Consider the following 14,801-nt stretch of genomic DNA (forward strand, 5'->3'; position numbering starts at 1 on the left):
CACGTCCGGCTCTGCCCACGTCGTGGACACTTTTAATCCGTGAAATGAGGCCAAGAAGCAGCCTTTCCCGGGCCACTTCGCAAACTGCGGGGCGCGCCGGGAAGGCGAGCGCGCCGCTGCCAGGGTGCGGGCGTTCCTGGGGAGCCCCACGCCCCCGGCGCCTGCCCGCACGCTCCGAGTCTGGCCTCCCGCCTGGGAAATGGGGACGCGAAGGCCTCGCGCACGCTCGGGAGGTGGGGGGCGGTGGGGTCAGGCAGAGGGCCGTCGCCGCGGGTTGGGTCCGCCTGGTGCAGCCCCCGCCCTGTTGGCGCAGCCTCCGCGCCCCAGGCGGGAGGCAGGCCCCCTGGCCTGGGACGGCGCCGGGGGCCAGGGCGGGCCTCGGAGGGCGGCCGGAGCGCGTTGGCTCCCCCAGGCCTTGGCTCAGTCAGTCCCTGTTTCCCAGGGCGCCCAGCAAGACGCGGGCCCCGGCCGGAGAGGCCGCGCCCGTTGCCCCCCGGGGCCACTATGTCCTCCAGCCCTGACCCCGAGCCTGCTGCCCGGCCCAGCTGCTTTTACCACTCGCATTTCTCCCACATTGTCTGCTGATGTCTCCACCAAAGCACCTGGTGTTCAGTGAGCAGGGCCCCTGGCGCCCGAGACCCTCCCTGCGGCCCAGGGCCCTGCCGTGGTCCTTCCAGGCTGCGGGCTCTGTAACTGTAACCACCACAGCGGCGTGGGCTGGGGCGGCTGGGGGACGTCGCTCTCGGCTTCCCCACCTGTGACGCAGGCACGGTCTCCTCAGGCCCTGTGGGCTGATCATCCGTGTCCCCCCCACCAAGTGACATCAAAGAAGGTAAGTGGCAGTGCCCCAGGTCAGGAGGCAGCGGGTTACGTGGCTGCATTAGCTGGAGCTGGAGGCTTGTGCGTTCATCGGGTCATCATCGAACGCCCGCTGTATGCCTGGCCCTGTTCTAGGCGCAGGCGGTGACGAGCCGGCTGGGGCAGGGCCTGGGGGCCAGGCCGGAACCGGCACTGAGCAGCCCTGTGTGCGTCAGGTACGCGGCTTCTGCTCCGGGCTCGGGAGGTAGGTCTCCCACCTCACCTGACGAGGGACACAAGACGGGGAGGACGAGCTCAAGACCCCTGGGGCCCTTGCGGGCCGTCGAAACAGTAGGCTGGGCGCCCCCTGCAGGCCGGCCCGCGCTAAGGGGCCCTGGGCGTGGAAACCCAGTTCCTGGCTTGCCCAGGGTCCTTGTCACACTCCAGGCTGAGACCTCCCCTCCCCCACACCACACCTCATCCCTGCTGGGAGGGGAGTTTTTTCTAAGTGAAACCAAAGGCATGGAAAATGCAAGTCACCCAGGAGAATTTATCAGAAAAAGGGATCTTCCACTAAACCATGGTCCGGGCCCTCCTGCTGACCTTTCTCTTCTCCTTGTGCGGGGGAGTGGCAGGGCCAGCGGGGGCAGCACTGGCCAGGCTGGGGGACAGCTGTCCCAGGGGGTGCCAGTCCTGCCCACGTACCCCGTACCCAGGTCTGTGAAGGAGCCGCTGTTGGCCCAGTTCAAGGCTGAGGGAACTGAAGCCAGGGCGAGTGGCTCGTGCCTCGGTCCTGCTTTGGGCCGCCCTGAGCAGGGCGTCTGCAGTGCCCCCCGCGGTGTGGGCAGGCCTGGGCACCACGCCCCATACAGCAGCGTACAGTCATTCTCACAGATCGCACGCCTGACTGTTGACAACTGGCTGGAAATGCAGGATTTTAAACGTTAGCACTGTTCACACAGAATGGCACAAACTCCCACCCCAGGGGCCAGGCTGGCTCCCGGAGGGGCCAGGGAGAGGGTCCTGAGGGTGCAGGGGAGGCTGGGAGGCGAGGAGCAGAGCCTCGGCCCCTTCGGCAGGTGAGGGCATCTTGGTCTTGCTGGGCCCCGTGGGGGCTGAGGGCGGGAAGGCGCTGGGGCCCTGCGCCCCCGTGCTGAGCATGTGTCTCCTGCGGGCCCCGCGGCCGCGCAGAGCTGAGGTTCACCATTCGCCCAGTCCAGAAGGAGCGAGTCAGCAAAGGTCCTGGTGTAACAATTCAGCACTTCAGCTTCCTGGCGTCGGGGTCACAGCCCTCACAGCAGGGTCTCTCCCTCTAGANGACTGCTGTGTCATCCTCATTTGCCTATGAAGTGCCTGTTTCCCAGACTGCTGCCAGCAGGGACCGACCCAGCCGCCCCAGCCAGGCCCAAAGGCCGTGCTTGCTGTGTCCTCACCACCTGCTTTCAGATTCTCCTGCAGAGACCCTATGCTGAAGCCAGGTGATGGCCCGTGGGCAGAGGATCACGGGGACTGTCCCACGCTGGCTGTGCTCCCCAGAGAGACGCAGAGACGTGGCGGAAAGGCTGGGTGTGCCACCAGCACACACGCGGACACCCCCGCACGCCCAGAGTTCGGCTGGCTCCGCCGAGCTGTGTGACTAGGGAAGCACTTCCTGCGTCACAAACGGGGACTCTGAAGATGAAGCGGCCCAGGCCACTTGACACCAAGGCCAGTGCCCAGCGTGGGAGGGCCCTGGAGCCTCGGTGGGCCCCTGTCACCCGGAGGTGACAGCTGAGCACAGGAGTGGGGCAGCTCTGGGGCAGCAGCTTCATGCCCCAGGTGGGCAGAGAGCAGGACGCCTGAGTAACATCCCTCCTTTTTTCTTTTCTTTAATAGTTTACTGTCAAGTTGGTTTCCATATGACACCCAGCGCTCATCCCCACAAGTGCCCTCCTCCCTGCCCCTNGTCCGTTTCCCTGCATTGCGTCGGGGAGGGCTCAACGTGTAGCCTGGGGCCTGGGAGGATGTGCACTCAGACGGAGGGTAGTTTGTGGACAGACCCTCAGGAAGCGGCCCGCTCTCTTGCCCGTCTCTGTCTCTGAGAGGCAGGGATCCGTGCCGGTGGTGTTTCCACGTACAGAGGCGGTGGGGGCGGCGGGGGGNGGGGACCACAGCTCCTGCCCGATGGGTGCGTGGGGGCCAGGGGGCGGGGCAGGGCTGACCTTCCATTTCCAGGACAGAGGAAGGAGGCCAGGCCTGTGAGGAGGTGCTGTGTCACCCCCACACTTTGTTTTTAACTTTTTAAAAAGATTTTTCTTCAATGTTTATTTACTTTTGAGACAGAGCGTGTGTGCATGCGTGTGGTTACATGGGGGCGGGGGCAGAGAAAGAGGGAGTGAGGATCCCAAGCAGGCTCCCCACTGCTCGATCCCATGAACTGTGAGGTCATGACCTGACCTGAAATCAAGAGTCAGACGCTCAACCCACTGAGCCACCCANGTGCGTGTGGTTACATGGGGGGGGCAGAGAAAGAGGGAGTGAGGATCCCAAGCAGGCTCCCCACTGCTCGATCCCATGAACTGTGAGGTCATGACCTGACCTGAAATCAAGAGTCAGACGCTCAACCCACTGAGCCACCCAGGCGCCCCTCCCCACTTTAAAGACAGGAGCAGAGGCGCTTGCCAACCTGGGTCAAGGGTGTGTCCACAACGCCCCAGTCCCCCGCTGAGGTGTGACATGCCCAAGACCACCCAGCGGGGTGCAGCTAACCCTAGAGGGCCCCGAACCCCAAAACAAAGTGAGCATCCACCGTGAGGGAGCCACAGAGTTGTGTCCATCCATGTTTTGGAATGTCATGTAGCCATTTACGGAGCGAGTGGGCAGCAGGCTGGCTGTCCTGCAGGGACCCGCCCAGTACCACGGAGAGAGAGCCGTGACAAGTGGCTTCTTCGTGAAGCCCTGATCCATCCGTCTGTCCTGCCCATTGTGCACTGGGTTCTCCCCAGAGCGGGGTGGGGCTGACTCAGCTTGTCATCTCTGGGCATCTGGACCCAGCAAAGCCCTTGTCCTCAGCAGCCAGGGCAAAGGTGACAGGGTCAGAGGTCACCCCCACCATCAGTTCTTCCCTTCGCTCTCTGTTACAGATTCCTGATTTTTAGCTTAGCAAATCGCCCCCCGGAACGGAAGCTGTGTTTCTCAGCCTCTCCTGCTGCTGGGTGTGCCTGGCTGCATGCTGCCAATGTAAGGGGAAATGCAACATCGGGAAAGGGGCCTAAACAGAGGGATGTGCCGTTCTTTATTATTTCCTCTTTCCAGCTGGGTGGAATTCAGTTGTAATGGCCAGAGCTCCAGCAGCCACACTGGCCCAAGAGGAGAACTTGAACTTGGGCCTGGGAGTCTTACACAGCCGACCTCAAGACAGAAGAAGACTGTGTCCCCAGTGCTTAAAGTACCCCTGGGCTGCCCACCTCAAGACTTTTTGAGTGTGAATAAGAAAAAAATCTTTATTGTTTGGAGGGTTCCATAATTTGGCNAGCTAATCTGGATCCTATTTTTAAAATATGTGTTATATTTTTCATTAATAGATATTCTTTTTTAAAAAGTTTATTTATTTTGGGAGAGTGAGAGAGAGCAAGTGAGCAGGGGAGGGGCAGAGAGAGAGGGAGAGAGAATCCCAAACAGCCATCAGCACAGAACCTGACAAGAAGCTCAATCTCATGATCTGTGAGATCATGACCTGAGCCAAAGTCAAGAGTTGGATGCTTAACTGACTAAGTCACCCAGGTGCCCCTAGAGCTTCTTCTTTAAACGCAGAACACATAACAGATTGAATTGCTTCCCCCTCAATCCCATTTTGAAAATGTGTATCAGATTATGTCATTGGCCAGTTTACCTCTGTCTGAAGTCTTCTTGAAAAAATCCTCACTCCTGGACCCTAAACACCTGACCCCTGCATCCGCCCCTCCCTTCAGCCTCCCTAGCACCCTTCTGTTTATTCCGTGGACTCTGTACCTCAGGGCCTTTGCACTCTCCATTTTCGCCATCTGAAGATCCTGTCCCCAGGTCTCCATGTAGGTGGCTCCTTCCTGTCACCTGGTCAGAGACCACCTTCTTCAGTGGCCCCCAGCCCCCCTCACCCCAGCCCTGGGTCAGCTCCTGAAAACACCATGCTTGTTTGTGCGCACGCTGTCTGCCCCCTCCACGGCCACAAAGTGCCAGGCACCGCTGACCCTCAGCCCACGCCCTGTGCTGCCCAGGGCATGCCCTAGCCCGGGCTGCTGCATCCAGCCTCCAGGCGTTCCTCAACCCAGCTGGCCCTGTCCGGCCTGTGCTCCGCAAACCACTAATGACAGAGCTGCTGGGCTCCAAAGTCTCTGCCCTGACACTGACCGCCGACTCACACCAGGAAGCTGACGGGCCGCAGGCGGTCGTGGGAGTGAGGGCGTGTGTCTGGAGCCCTGGCAGGGCAGGTGACCTGTGGTTTGGTGAAGAGACATTGCCGGCAGGTCAGGTCTGGGCTGGGTTCCTCCTGCCTCCCCTGAAGGCCGGCTGCTGACCCTGGCCGTCCGGAGGACTGGGCTAAACCGCAGGCTGAGAGGACACCCTCCGGGACAGGCTGTGGCTCCTGGTCCGTCCACCAGGTCTGAGAGCCCTGCCCCTGGCGCAGGTGCTCAGAGAACAAGTGCTGGGGACCCACGAGCCCCGCCCACAGCCTCCCTGCCCTGCTGCCCTGCCCAGGGCCAGAGGCCTCCCATTCTCCCAGTCTGGGGGTCGCCTCCTCCGGGAAGACTCAGGATGCCCCTGATCCTTCCTGCGTCTCCCAGGGGTGCTCCCCACACGGGGGCTCAGGGCAGCTTCCCACCCCTGTCTTCGGGTCCTCGGGTCTGACCAGGATCCCACAGGTTACCACCAAGTGGAGGCACCGCCACCGAGGGCCCGAGGGTGACGCTAGCAGGCGATGCTGAGCCCCAGGGCTTGGGACTTGGTGCGTGCACTGTCTCACTGGGGTGCTGCACCCATTCTACTGTGGGCAAACTGAGGCTCCCAGAGTGGAGACTTGAACCCAGGTCTCCTGAGCCCACCCCACCCACCCCAGACACGTGCTGGAGCTACCTGGAGGCTGTGGTGGGTGCATGGGGTGCTCAGCCGCCTCAGGGCCTTTCCTCTGGCCCCTGGAGAAGCCTGGCCCACCTTAGACCCCAGGCTGACCACAGCTTTGCTCTCCCCAGGGAGACCTCTGCAAATGCCCCAGGAGCTGCAGGGGGCGGGGAGCTTGGGACCCCCTCGCCCCGTCCCCTGTCCCTGCCCTGAGGCCCCCAGCCCTGCCTGACACCACGCAGCCCCCGTCGAGAGTGATGTCCTTGCCCTGCCTCTGGTTCAGCCAGCGTCAGAGCCAAGGGACCTGGCTTTCTGGCTGGCGCCCGAGTCCTGGGGGGCTGTGCGGCTGGTCTGGGGACTCCAGGTGGAGGCTGACGTCAAGTCATGGACCTGACTGCGGAGCACGGAAGAGGAGGCCCCCAGGGGTGCTGTCACCCATCACCCGTAGGGAGGGGCACGTGCTCCCTGCGGCGGGAGAGCCAAGGCCGGTCAGCGTGGCCCGTGAGGACTGAGTCTGCGTCAGTCTGGGACGGAAGGAGGCCAGCAGAGGGCCTGTCCAGCACGGTTTTCACGCAGCCGGGTGCCCGAGGGCCATGCTGTCACCCGCCACGTCTTGTGGCTCGACAGATGGGGAGGCTGCCTTCCTCCTGGTAAAGGGTTTGTCACCGACACGCAGGGCTCTTGGAGGACCTGTTCCTGAGAAGAGCGGCAGGGCAGGTCCACACGGAGCAGGTTGCCCTTTGCCCTCTGGCCCTGCCCGCGTCTCTGACCCCGGCGGGTGCGTGCCTGGCGGTGCCGGGCTCAGCGGCCTCTTCCAGGCTTCCTCGGACCTGCTTCCTTCCTCTCTGCAGCCGAGGCCGAGCAGACGGTTGCAGAGCTGAGACACTCCGTGTGAGGCCGCAGCTGCCCCTTCCTGAGGAGGGACGCAGGGGTTTGGGGACGAAGGGGCCTGCACAGCCAGCAGGGAGGAGGCAGGTGTGCCCCGGCGGGGGAAGGGGGCCACCAGCGCTCAGACTGCCGGTGCCAGCTCTGGAACCAGGGCGCACGTGGCCCGCTGGCCTCCCCGTGGGGCTGACGGCCGCCCGCGGGTCTTGCCTGTGCTGCAGAGGCTGCAGCCCGTGGGCGGCTCCCCACAGCGCCACGTCCCCTGTCCCTGGCTCCGATGGCGCCCAGGCGGGCGGCAGGCCAGGCCCCGGCGGGCCCGTTGCTGGGCAGAGCCCAGGGCAGCAGGCAGCAGGCTCTCCTTGAGGGCATCTCATGAGTCGATGGAAACCCTTCCAGCACAAAGGGGCATTTATCGGACTGGATGCTGTGTCTCGGCCAGAACTCGGGGACAGAAATAGCCTTTCACGGGGCGCCGGCGGGGCTGGGCTCGCCTGCTTCGGAGGGTGTCAGTTTGCCGGCTCCTTCTCTGCGCAGCCTGTTCATATTCATGGGAGTTACTCACTCCGTCCTGGGCAGGGGACTCCTTGTTCCCTCTCCTGCTAAAGCTGTTAGACTNAGGGGAGGGAGGAGAGAGGGAAGGGGAGAGAGGGGAGGGAGGAGGAGGGAGGGGAAGGGGATGGGGAAGGGGACAGATAGTGGAGGGAGGAGAGAGGGAGGGCAGGGGGAGATGGGGGAGGGACGAGCTGAGGAGGAGGGAGGAGGAAGGAAGAGAATGGCAACAGGGAAGTGGTTAAGTCAGATGCTTACCTCAGTGGTTCCCTGTGAAGGGACACCTCACCTGACAGCAGTGAGACTCTCAGTGAGATGACAGCAGGTGGCCTTGCCCCAAGAAGAGACTGCCGCGTCTTTGGAAAGGCTCTCCTCCCAGCTTGTGTAGCTTTGCCTGTGCTACTCCCTCTGCCTGCAAAGTCCCTCTGAAAAGGCACCAGTAAGCAACAGTTAAGTCCCACTTGATACCTATAAATGATGTTTAAAACTTTAATGTGCTAAAACCAATGCTAGTAGTGTTCTGAGGCAGTTAAGTAGCTCAGGTGCTAGTAACAGATCTGAAGTTCAAAGACTTGGGGCGCCTGGGTGGCTCAGTCGGTTAAGCGTCCGACTTCAGCTCAGGTCATGATCTCATGGTTCGTGGGTTTGAGCCCCGCGTCGGGCTCTGTGCTGACAGCTCGGAGCCTGGAGCTGCTTCAGATTCTGTGTCTCCCTCTCTCTCTCTGCCCCTCCCCCACTCATGCTTTGTCTCTCTCAAAAATGAATATTAAACAAAATTTAAAAAGGAAATGAAGTTCAAACACTTAACTAATACAGGATTTTCCTCTAAAGGAAGTAAGCCTGGAATTAGGAAATCCAAGGCTAGCATGACTCCTCCGCTCTGTTGTTGGGGATCTTTCTTCTCCGTCTTGCATAATGTGGAGTTTCCATTCTCCAAGTAGCCTCATGGCCCAATATGAGTGCTGGAGATCCCACCATCCATGCAAGAAGAGGGAAAAGGGTGCTTGTTTCCAGCTGTCTGTCTCCTCTTAAGGAGCTTGGCAGATGACTCAATAAATTGCGCTTACACTTTGCCAGCTCCACCTTGCTGCCGGGTGGGCTGGGCAAATTGCCCCCCTCCCCTGGACCAAACCAGAGCTCACGTCCTGTGGGACATGGGTGGTGATCTGTGCTGTCTGCCGCAGGCTGGCAGCCAACTGCAGTGGCCGACTGCTCCTGGAAGGCGAACATTTACAAACCTATTGAGAGGGACTAGAACGTCCGTTCCACTGGATTCCAAGTCTCTGACTTTATCTTTGGGAAACAACTCAAAAGGAGAAACATGTATACGCACGAGCACATTCCTCATCCGGTGATCGCAGAACATGACAATCTGAAACAAATTTCTGACGGGGAAGCACACGGACATACTATGCGACATCCTCGTGCTGAGATAGCCTGTCCGTCGCAGTGTCACGCGTGAAGGATACCTAGTAACACAGAACAGCTCAGGACATAACTTCAGAGAAAGGGCAGAATGTCGAAATATGCTTTGTCATTGTCAGAAGTTACCAGTGTCTGTTTGAGGCTGGGAGCAGGCTGCCCTCAAGGGCAAGGTTTTCTTTTTAAACATTGCAAAAGCTCATTTCACACACACACACACGTTCTTCTTCTTCTTCTTTTATTTTTATTTTTAAGAGAGGGAGAGCACAAGCAGGGGAGGGGCAGAGAGAGAGGGAGACACAGGATCCGAAGCAGCTCCAGCCTCTGAGCTGTGAGCACAGAGCCTGACGCAGGGCTCAAACCCACGAACCACGAGATCGTGACCTGAGCCAAACTCAGACGCCCAAACGACTGAGCCACTGAGGCGCCCCACAAACATTCTTTGTATAAAAAGATTTATAACATTTATATAAATTATAAAACGTACAAAAACATACAAAAAAACATACAAAAAACCATACAAAAATATAAAACATACTAAAATTTTATGTAAATACTAAAATATAGTATAATAAATACACAGTTAATAAAATATATAAATAATAAACTAATATAGTAATTAAGCAACATAATATTAAATAGACTTTAGAAAGTGAAGGTAAGAGGGGCCCCTGGCTGGCTCTGATGGTGGATCCTGCGACTCTTGACCTCAGGGTTGTAGGTTCAAGCCCCGCATGGGTGTAGCAGTCACTTAAATAAATAAAATCTTTTAAAGAAAAGAAAGTGAAGGTAAGAGTAGAAGAGGGGATGGTTCCACGCTGCAGGAGCAGTGGTGTTTCCTAGTGAGTGTCACCCGTCAGAGCCACTGTGGAGCCTCGTCGCAGGGGAGGGTCTTGCTCTTGCATCCGGGACTTGGCCGCGGGTGCTCTGTGGGTCACTCCTGGTTCTCGACCACAGAAACTATGAGGGACATGAAATGAGTATTGTTTTTTATTTTTCTAAAATGCTTATTTATTTTTGAAAGAAAGAGAACACGAGCAGGGGAGGGACAGAGAGAGAGGGAGAGAGAGGATTCGAAGCAGGCTCCAGGCTCCGAGCTGTCAGCACAGAGCCCGATACAGGGCTCAAACCCACAAACTGTGACATCGTGACCTGAGCTGAAGTTGGATGCCTAACTGACTCAGCCACCCAGATGCCCCTGATGATTGCTTTGTAAGCCACTAACTCTTAGGGCCAACTGTCTCACAGCGACACTAAAACTATATTTGGTCCCGAGGCCAGGCTGCTCTGTGGTGTCCGATAAACCCCAGCATCTTGGAGGCCAGCCAGTAGGATTGGTTTCTTACTTATGCACATGTGATGTGCTTGTCATCGAGGGACCCGCCTCTCTAATGCCAGGTGACATCCTGTCCCTTCCAGTGGTGAGGATAGTTGAACCTCCGTGGCCAAGAGCATAATGGTATAAACTCAGCATTGTCTCTGCCTCCATGAATCACGAGAAACCTGGATTTAAAAATACTACTTATTTTTTAAAAAATAACCTCAGAGCTGAAGATCTATTGAAAGCATGATTCACAGCTTTCACTTCCAACAGAATAATAGAAAATTTTTTAAAAATACAAACCAACCTGAATGTATCCAAACTTCCATAGTTCCTACAAGACAACTGTAAACACAGCTGCTGGTCCGCACAGCAGTGTGGGGAGTCCACATCCGGGCCTTCACAAGAGTCCTAGCTCCTGACCCCGGTGACTGTGCTGCTGAGGTCTGTTCTAAGGACGTGCTCATTACCATGGCTGACACGCGTGTTCAGTTCGCCACAGCACTGCCCGAAGTAACAGAGAATTGTAGGCAACGTAAACAGATGCCAGGGAAGGCCCCACATGGTGGCCCGTCTGGGGCGGCCTGTCCATGTGGCCCACGTGGTGGCCCACACAGGATGGCCTGTCTGGGGTGGCCCGTCCAGGTGGCCTGTCCAGGTGCCTCAGGTGGTAGCCTGTCCAGGTGGCCCAGGTGGTGGCCCACGCGGGATGGCCTGTCTGGGGTGGCCCGTCCATGTGGCCCAGGTGGTGGCCTGTCCAGGTGGCCCGTCTGGGGTGGCCCGTCTGGAGGCCTGTGGTGCAGTCAGTGCACCCAGCGTGCCCACGGCAGCTCCTCACAGCGGTGGCCGTGGTGTTGGGGGAAGGGCGGCGGGTGAGGTCGCTGCGGTGAGGTGAAGGGTGATTCAGAAATGCTGAGATGCTGACCGAGGTTTCCTCTGGGGGGCGGGATGGGGTCTCCCTCCTTTCCCCTTTGCCGGCTTGCAAGCTCTGCCTGGTGAGCACGCGGCCCCTTGCAGGCCTGCGGGCCCCTCCTGTGTCCCTCTGCGTGTACCTTCTCTTTACTCCATAACCAGGTGGAAATGTAAAATAAGAGACTTAAAAGGTGATGCTAGTGCTTTTGATCCCTAATCAAAGGCACGTCTATTGGCTTCACCGTCCCGGTCTGGTGACGTCTTCCCAGCATCTGAAGCTTCCCCAGGAGCGGGTGCAGGTGGGGACACAGGCCTGGCAGGAGCGGGGATGCTTGGGAGAGCACCAGGAGCCTGCTCCCGCATCTCCCGGCTCCTGGGCACTCAGCCCAAAACGAGACCTCCACCTAAGGCTGGGGGGTCCCCCACTTCACTGGCCCCCCATGACCCCATGTTGCCCACGTGACCCCACGATGCCCACATCCCCCCACAATGCCCAAATCCCCTCATGATGCCAATATCCNGCCCACGTCCCCTCACAATGCCCCCATCCCCCCACGATGCCCACGGCCCCTGATGATGTGCATGGCCTCCTGATGGTAGTAGGAACCCTCCCATGGTGGCCTCTGCTCCCAGCCCACAGCCCACTAATTGTACCATCTGTCACACGGCCCTCAGGAAGGCCCTGTCCTGGCTGTGCTGGCAGGAGGTGTGAGGTCTGCTCAGAAGTGAGTCATCAGGGTAGGGGGTGCACAGGAGCCTGATGGGCGAGCTCACCTCAAGGCTGGCCTCGGCCCGCTTTGGCCTCAGGCCATGATCTCACTTCTCTCAACCGGTAGGTGAGACCCCATGATGGAGCCCTGTCCCTGAGCCTGGGTGCTGAGGAGCAATGACTTGTGACCCTGGTGGCTGGTGTCCTGGAGTAGGAGGGGCCAGCCTGCACACAGTCCCCACAACAAGCCAGCATGTAGGTGCCATTATCACATTTTACAGATGAGGAAACTGAGGCCCAGAGGTGGTAGAGCCAGGGGGTGGAGGGGAGGGCTTGAGACCCCAGAGGCCCCCAGAGTGCTCTCACGTGGCGGCTGTGAGGGTCGGCCCTACCAGGGTGGGGGTCCCCAGCTCCTCACTGGTGCAGGCCGTGCTCACAGGACAGAAATCGGGGGCTCCATCAGAGCTCAGACTTCAGCTCAGCCCAGGGGGAGCTGGGGTGGCCAGAGTCACTGTGCCAGGCAGGGCTGGGGGCGCCGGGAAGGACCGAGGGCCAGGGAGGGCTGCGGGCATCAGCAGTGGGAGCCGCCTGACAGCGGCCAGGCCACGGTGTGCCCAACGTCCCCCAGGCGCTTGGCCTTGGCTCAGGGCCTGTGGGAACCCGGGGCGGGTCCTGGCGGCCAGAGATCTGAGACGGAGAGCGGTGGGGGGAGCTGGAAGCTGGGGCCTCATCACCATGGGCACCGGGCCAGGGTCCACACGTGATGGTGTGTCTGGGTCCAAGTCAGAGAGGGTCGGAGACTGTGGGGCGCTGTCCTCGGGGTCTTGGCCGGTAAGCTGTCCTTCTAACACAGAGCCCAGCTCCCACCCCCCACCGCCCGGCAGCGAGGGGACACACGATCGCTGCGTCACCCACGGCTGTGTTCGCTGTCGCCGACGGACACTTAGGACACAGGAGAGATTCAGAAGAGGAGAGGTCTGGTAATGCTTCACAGAGAAAGACGGAAACAAGGGGGAATGAGGACAGAGAGACGGGGGAGACAGATAAGGAAAGAGACAGAGAGAGAGATGGGGGGAAGGAGAAAGAGAGACAGATAAGAAGACAGAGACAGGGTTAGGGAGGGAAGGGGGAGTGGCTGAGACACCCCTGTTGCCCCCCTCACTCACCTGTGTGAGCCGTTGCCCTTTGACGCTTCTGCCCACCTGCTCTGAGCCTGGGGGGGGTGACTGGCCTGGGGGGGGTGTAACGGGGTTCTGGCGCGAGTGACTTGGGGGCTCCGGCAGGTGGTCCTGTGACAGGTTTCCTCGACCCCGGCCTGCCTCTCCCCATGGCCATTGGCCCCGGTGCCCGGCTCCCCCACTGGGGCAGCAGCCCTTCAGAGTCGTGCACACGGTCACTGAGGCCAGCTAGGCAGCGTCACAGTCCTCACAGGGGCCAGGCGGGGTTCTTGGGGCCACCCCAGGGCAAGGGGTGTCTAAAACACATCCATGGAGGACCTCAGAAGCTCTTTTCTCTTTAAGAACTTCCAGTCATGTTTGCAAATGGCAGTGTTTATTCCTCTGCCATTCTTACACTTTCCAGAAATTGCTTAAAACACATGTTCTGACAGAATGGCTGCGGATGACCTCTGTCCTCCTTTCTTCCACACTGGACTCCTGGCCCAGCCCAGCTGGGGATGGAGGGGGCACCTGACTCCTCGCTGACGGGCTCCAGGGGCAGCACAAGCCTGTGGTCATGGAGATGCCGGGCGGGGAGATGCTTGCCCAGGAGACCACATCAGGGAGGTGGTGAATCAGCATCTCTCGTCGGGCCACCACCTGCGTCTCCAACGCTGGCCTGCAGCCTGCCGGCGGCCAGAGAACTCACAGCACAAACCAAGCCCTCAGATCCCGTCCCTGGATCAGACCTGGGCAGCCTCCGCCTCGTTCCAAGGCTTAATGTTGTTTGGGAACTGGCTGGGGATGTTCTTGGCCTTCTCCTCAGGGTTGCTGCCTCATGGTCACAGCACAGCTGCCACAGATCCAGGCATCACGTCTGTGTGCAGGCCAGGGATAAACAGGGAGGAGCCACCACCCATACGTGTTCCCATTTTCTCCTGAAAGTAAAAGCCCTGAGTGTCTCCAGTAGGCGGCTTTCTAGGCCCTAAGGCCCCTCCTAGCTCCGAGAGGCTGAGAAATGCAGAACAGAATCTACACAATCTTGACCCATCGCCTGGGCTGAATATGTTGTCCTGGAGCAGACACTCCCACTGCATATGCATTCTTTCCCTCCTGGCTTTTAGTAACAGAACCCCTCAATTCTACCTGGATTACCCCAAATAAAGACCCCATCTCCCTATCTCTTTGCGATGTAGAAATTAGTATCAGGAGATCGCGCTGAGCTGGCGTCGGGAGGCTCCACTGCGGGTGTGTGTGTGTGTGTGTGTGTGTGTGTGTGTGTGTGTTCCAGCTATTCCATGCACCTNCAGGGACGCGCTGGACGGCGCGGGACGCGCCCGGAGGTTAGCGTCGCGGTGCGACTCCCACCTGCCCAGAGCTGGACACGCGGACGGTCGGGAACGTCACCGCCGACAGCGGGGTCGGCCCGGAAAGCTGTGCCCCCTTCCCGCTCCGGAGGCCGCGGCGGTTCGGGTCCGCGTCGCCTGTTCCGGAATCACAAGGAAACGAATCTGTTTCGCATCGGGCGCCTTTCGCTCACAGAACGTTTCATCGCGGCGTTGGCGGGTCAGGAGCTCGTCCGCGGCCCCTGGAGCTGTACGCGAGGGGCGGGCAGCGAGGGCGCGCGTGGGGCGGTTCCGAACGAAGCCGCCTTCCCCTGCGGCGTGTGAAGACCCGTGTGCACAGACGCGCTCACCCCTGCTGGGCACACGGAGCGGAGTTTCCGGTAAGCGCGTGGTCAGCGTGCAAGAAACCGCCAGGCCATTTTGGCAGCAAAGCCCGAGGCCTGGCCGCTTCCTTCAGGTTTGCGGGCTCTGCAGGGTGTGCGGGGCTGTGTCCCCGAGTGCAGAGATCAGTGGCACCTTGAGGTGCTCAGTAGCCACTGCGGATCTTTTCTGGTGAAGTATCTGTTCTAGTCTGTGGCTGGTTTTAAAATTTGGGTTATTCGTGGTTTTCGCCTTGATTTAAAAAA

General features: G+C 59.5%; 1 long non-coding RNA gene across 1 annotated transcript; it reads right to left on the reverse strand.

Annotated features, from left to right (window-relative positions):
• Positions 1-7,469: 7,469 nt before the first annotated feature.
• On the reverse strand, positions 7,470-8,740 carry LOC144239795 (uncharacterized). The gene is made up of 3 exons (XR_013337485.1): positions 8,642-8,740; positions 8,117-8,523; positions 7,470-7,733 (listed from the first exon to the last, which is right to left on the reverse strand). It is a non-coding gene; the product is annotated as an uncharacterized LOC144239795 (long non-coding RNA).
• Positions 8,741-14,801: the final 6,061 nt, after the last annotated feature.

The sequence above is a fragment of the Crocuta crocuta genome, unplaced genomic scaffold (assembly GCF_008692635.1).
Source record: "Crocuta crocuta isolate KB4526 unplaced genomic scaffold, BGI_CrCroc_1.0 scaffold866, whole genome shotgun sequence".
NCBI lineage: Eukaryota > Metazoa > Chordata > Mammalia > Carnivora > Hyaenidae > Crocuta > Crocuta crocuta.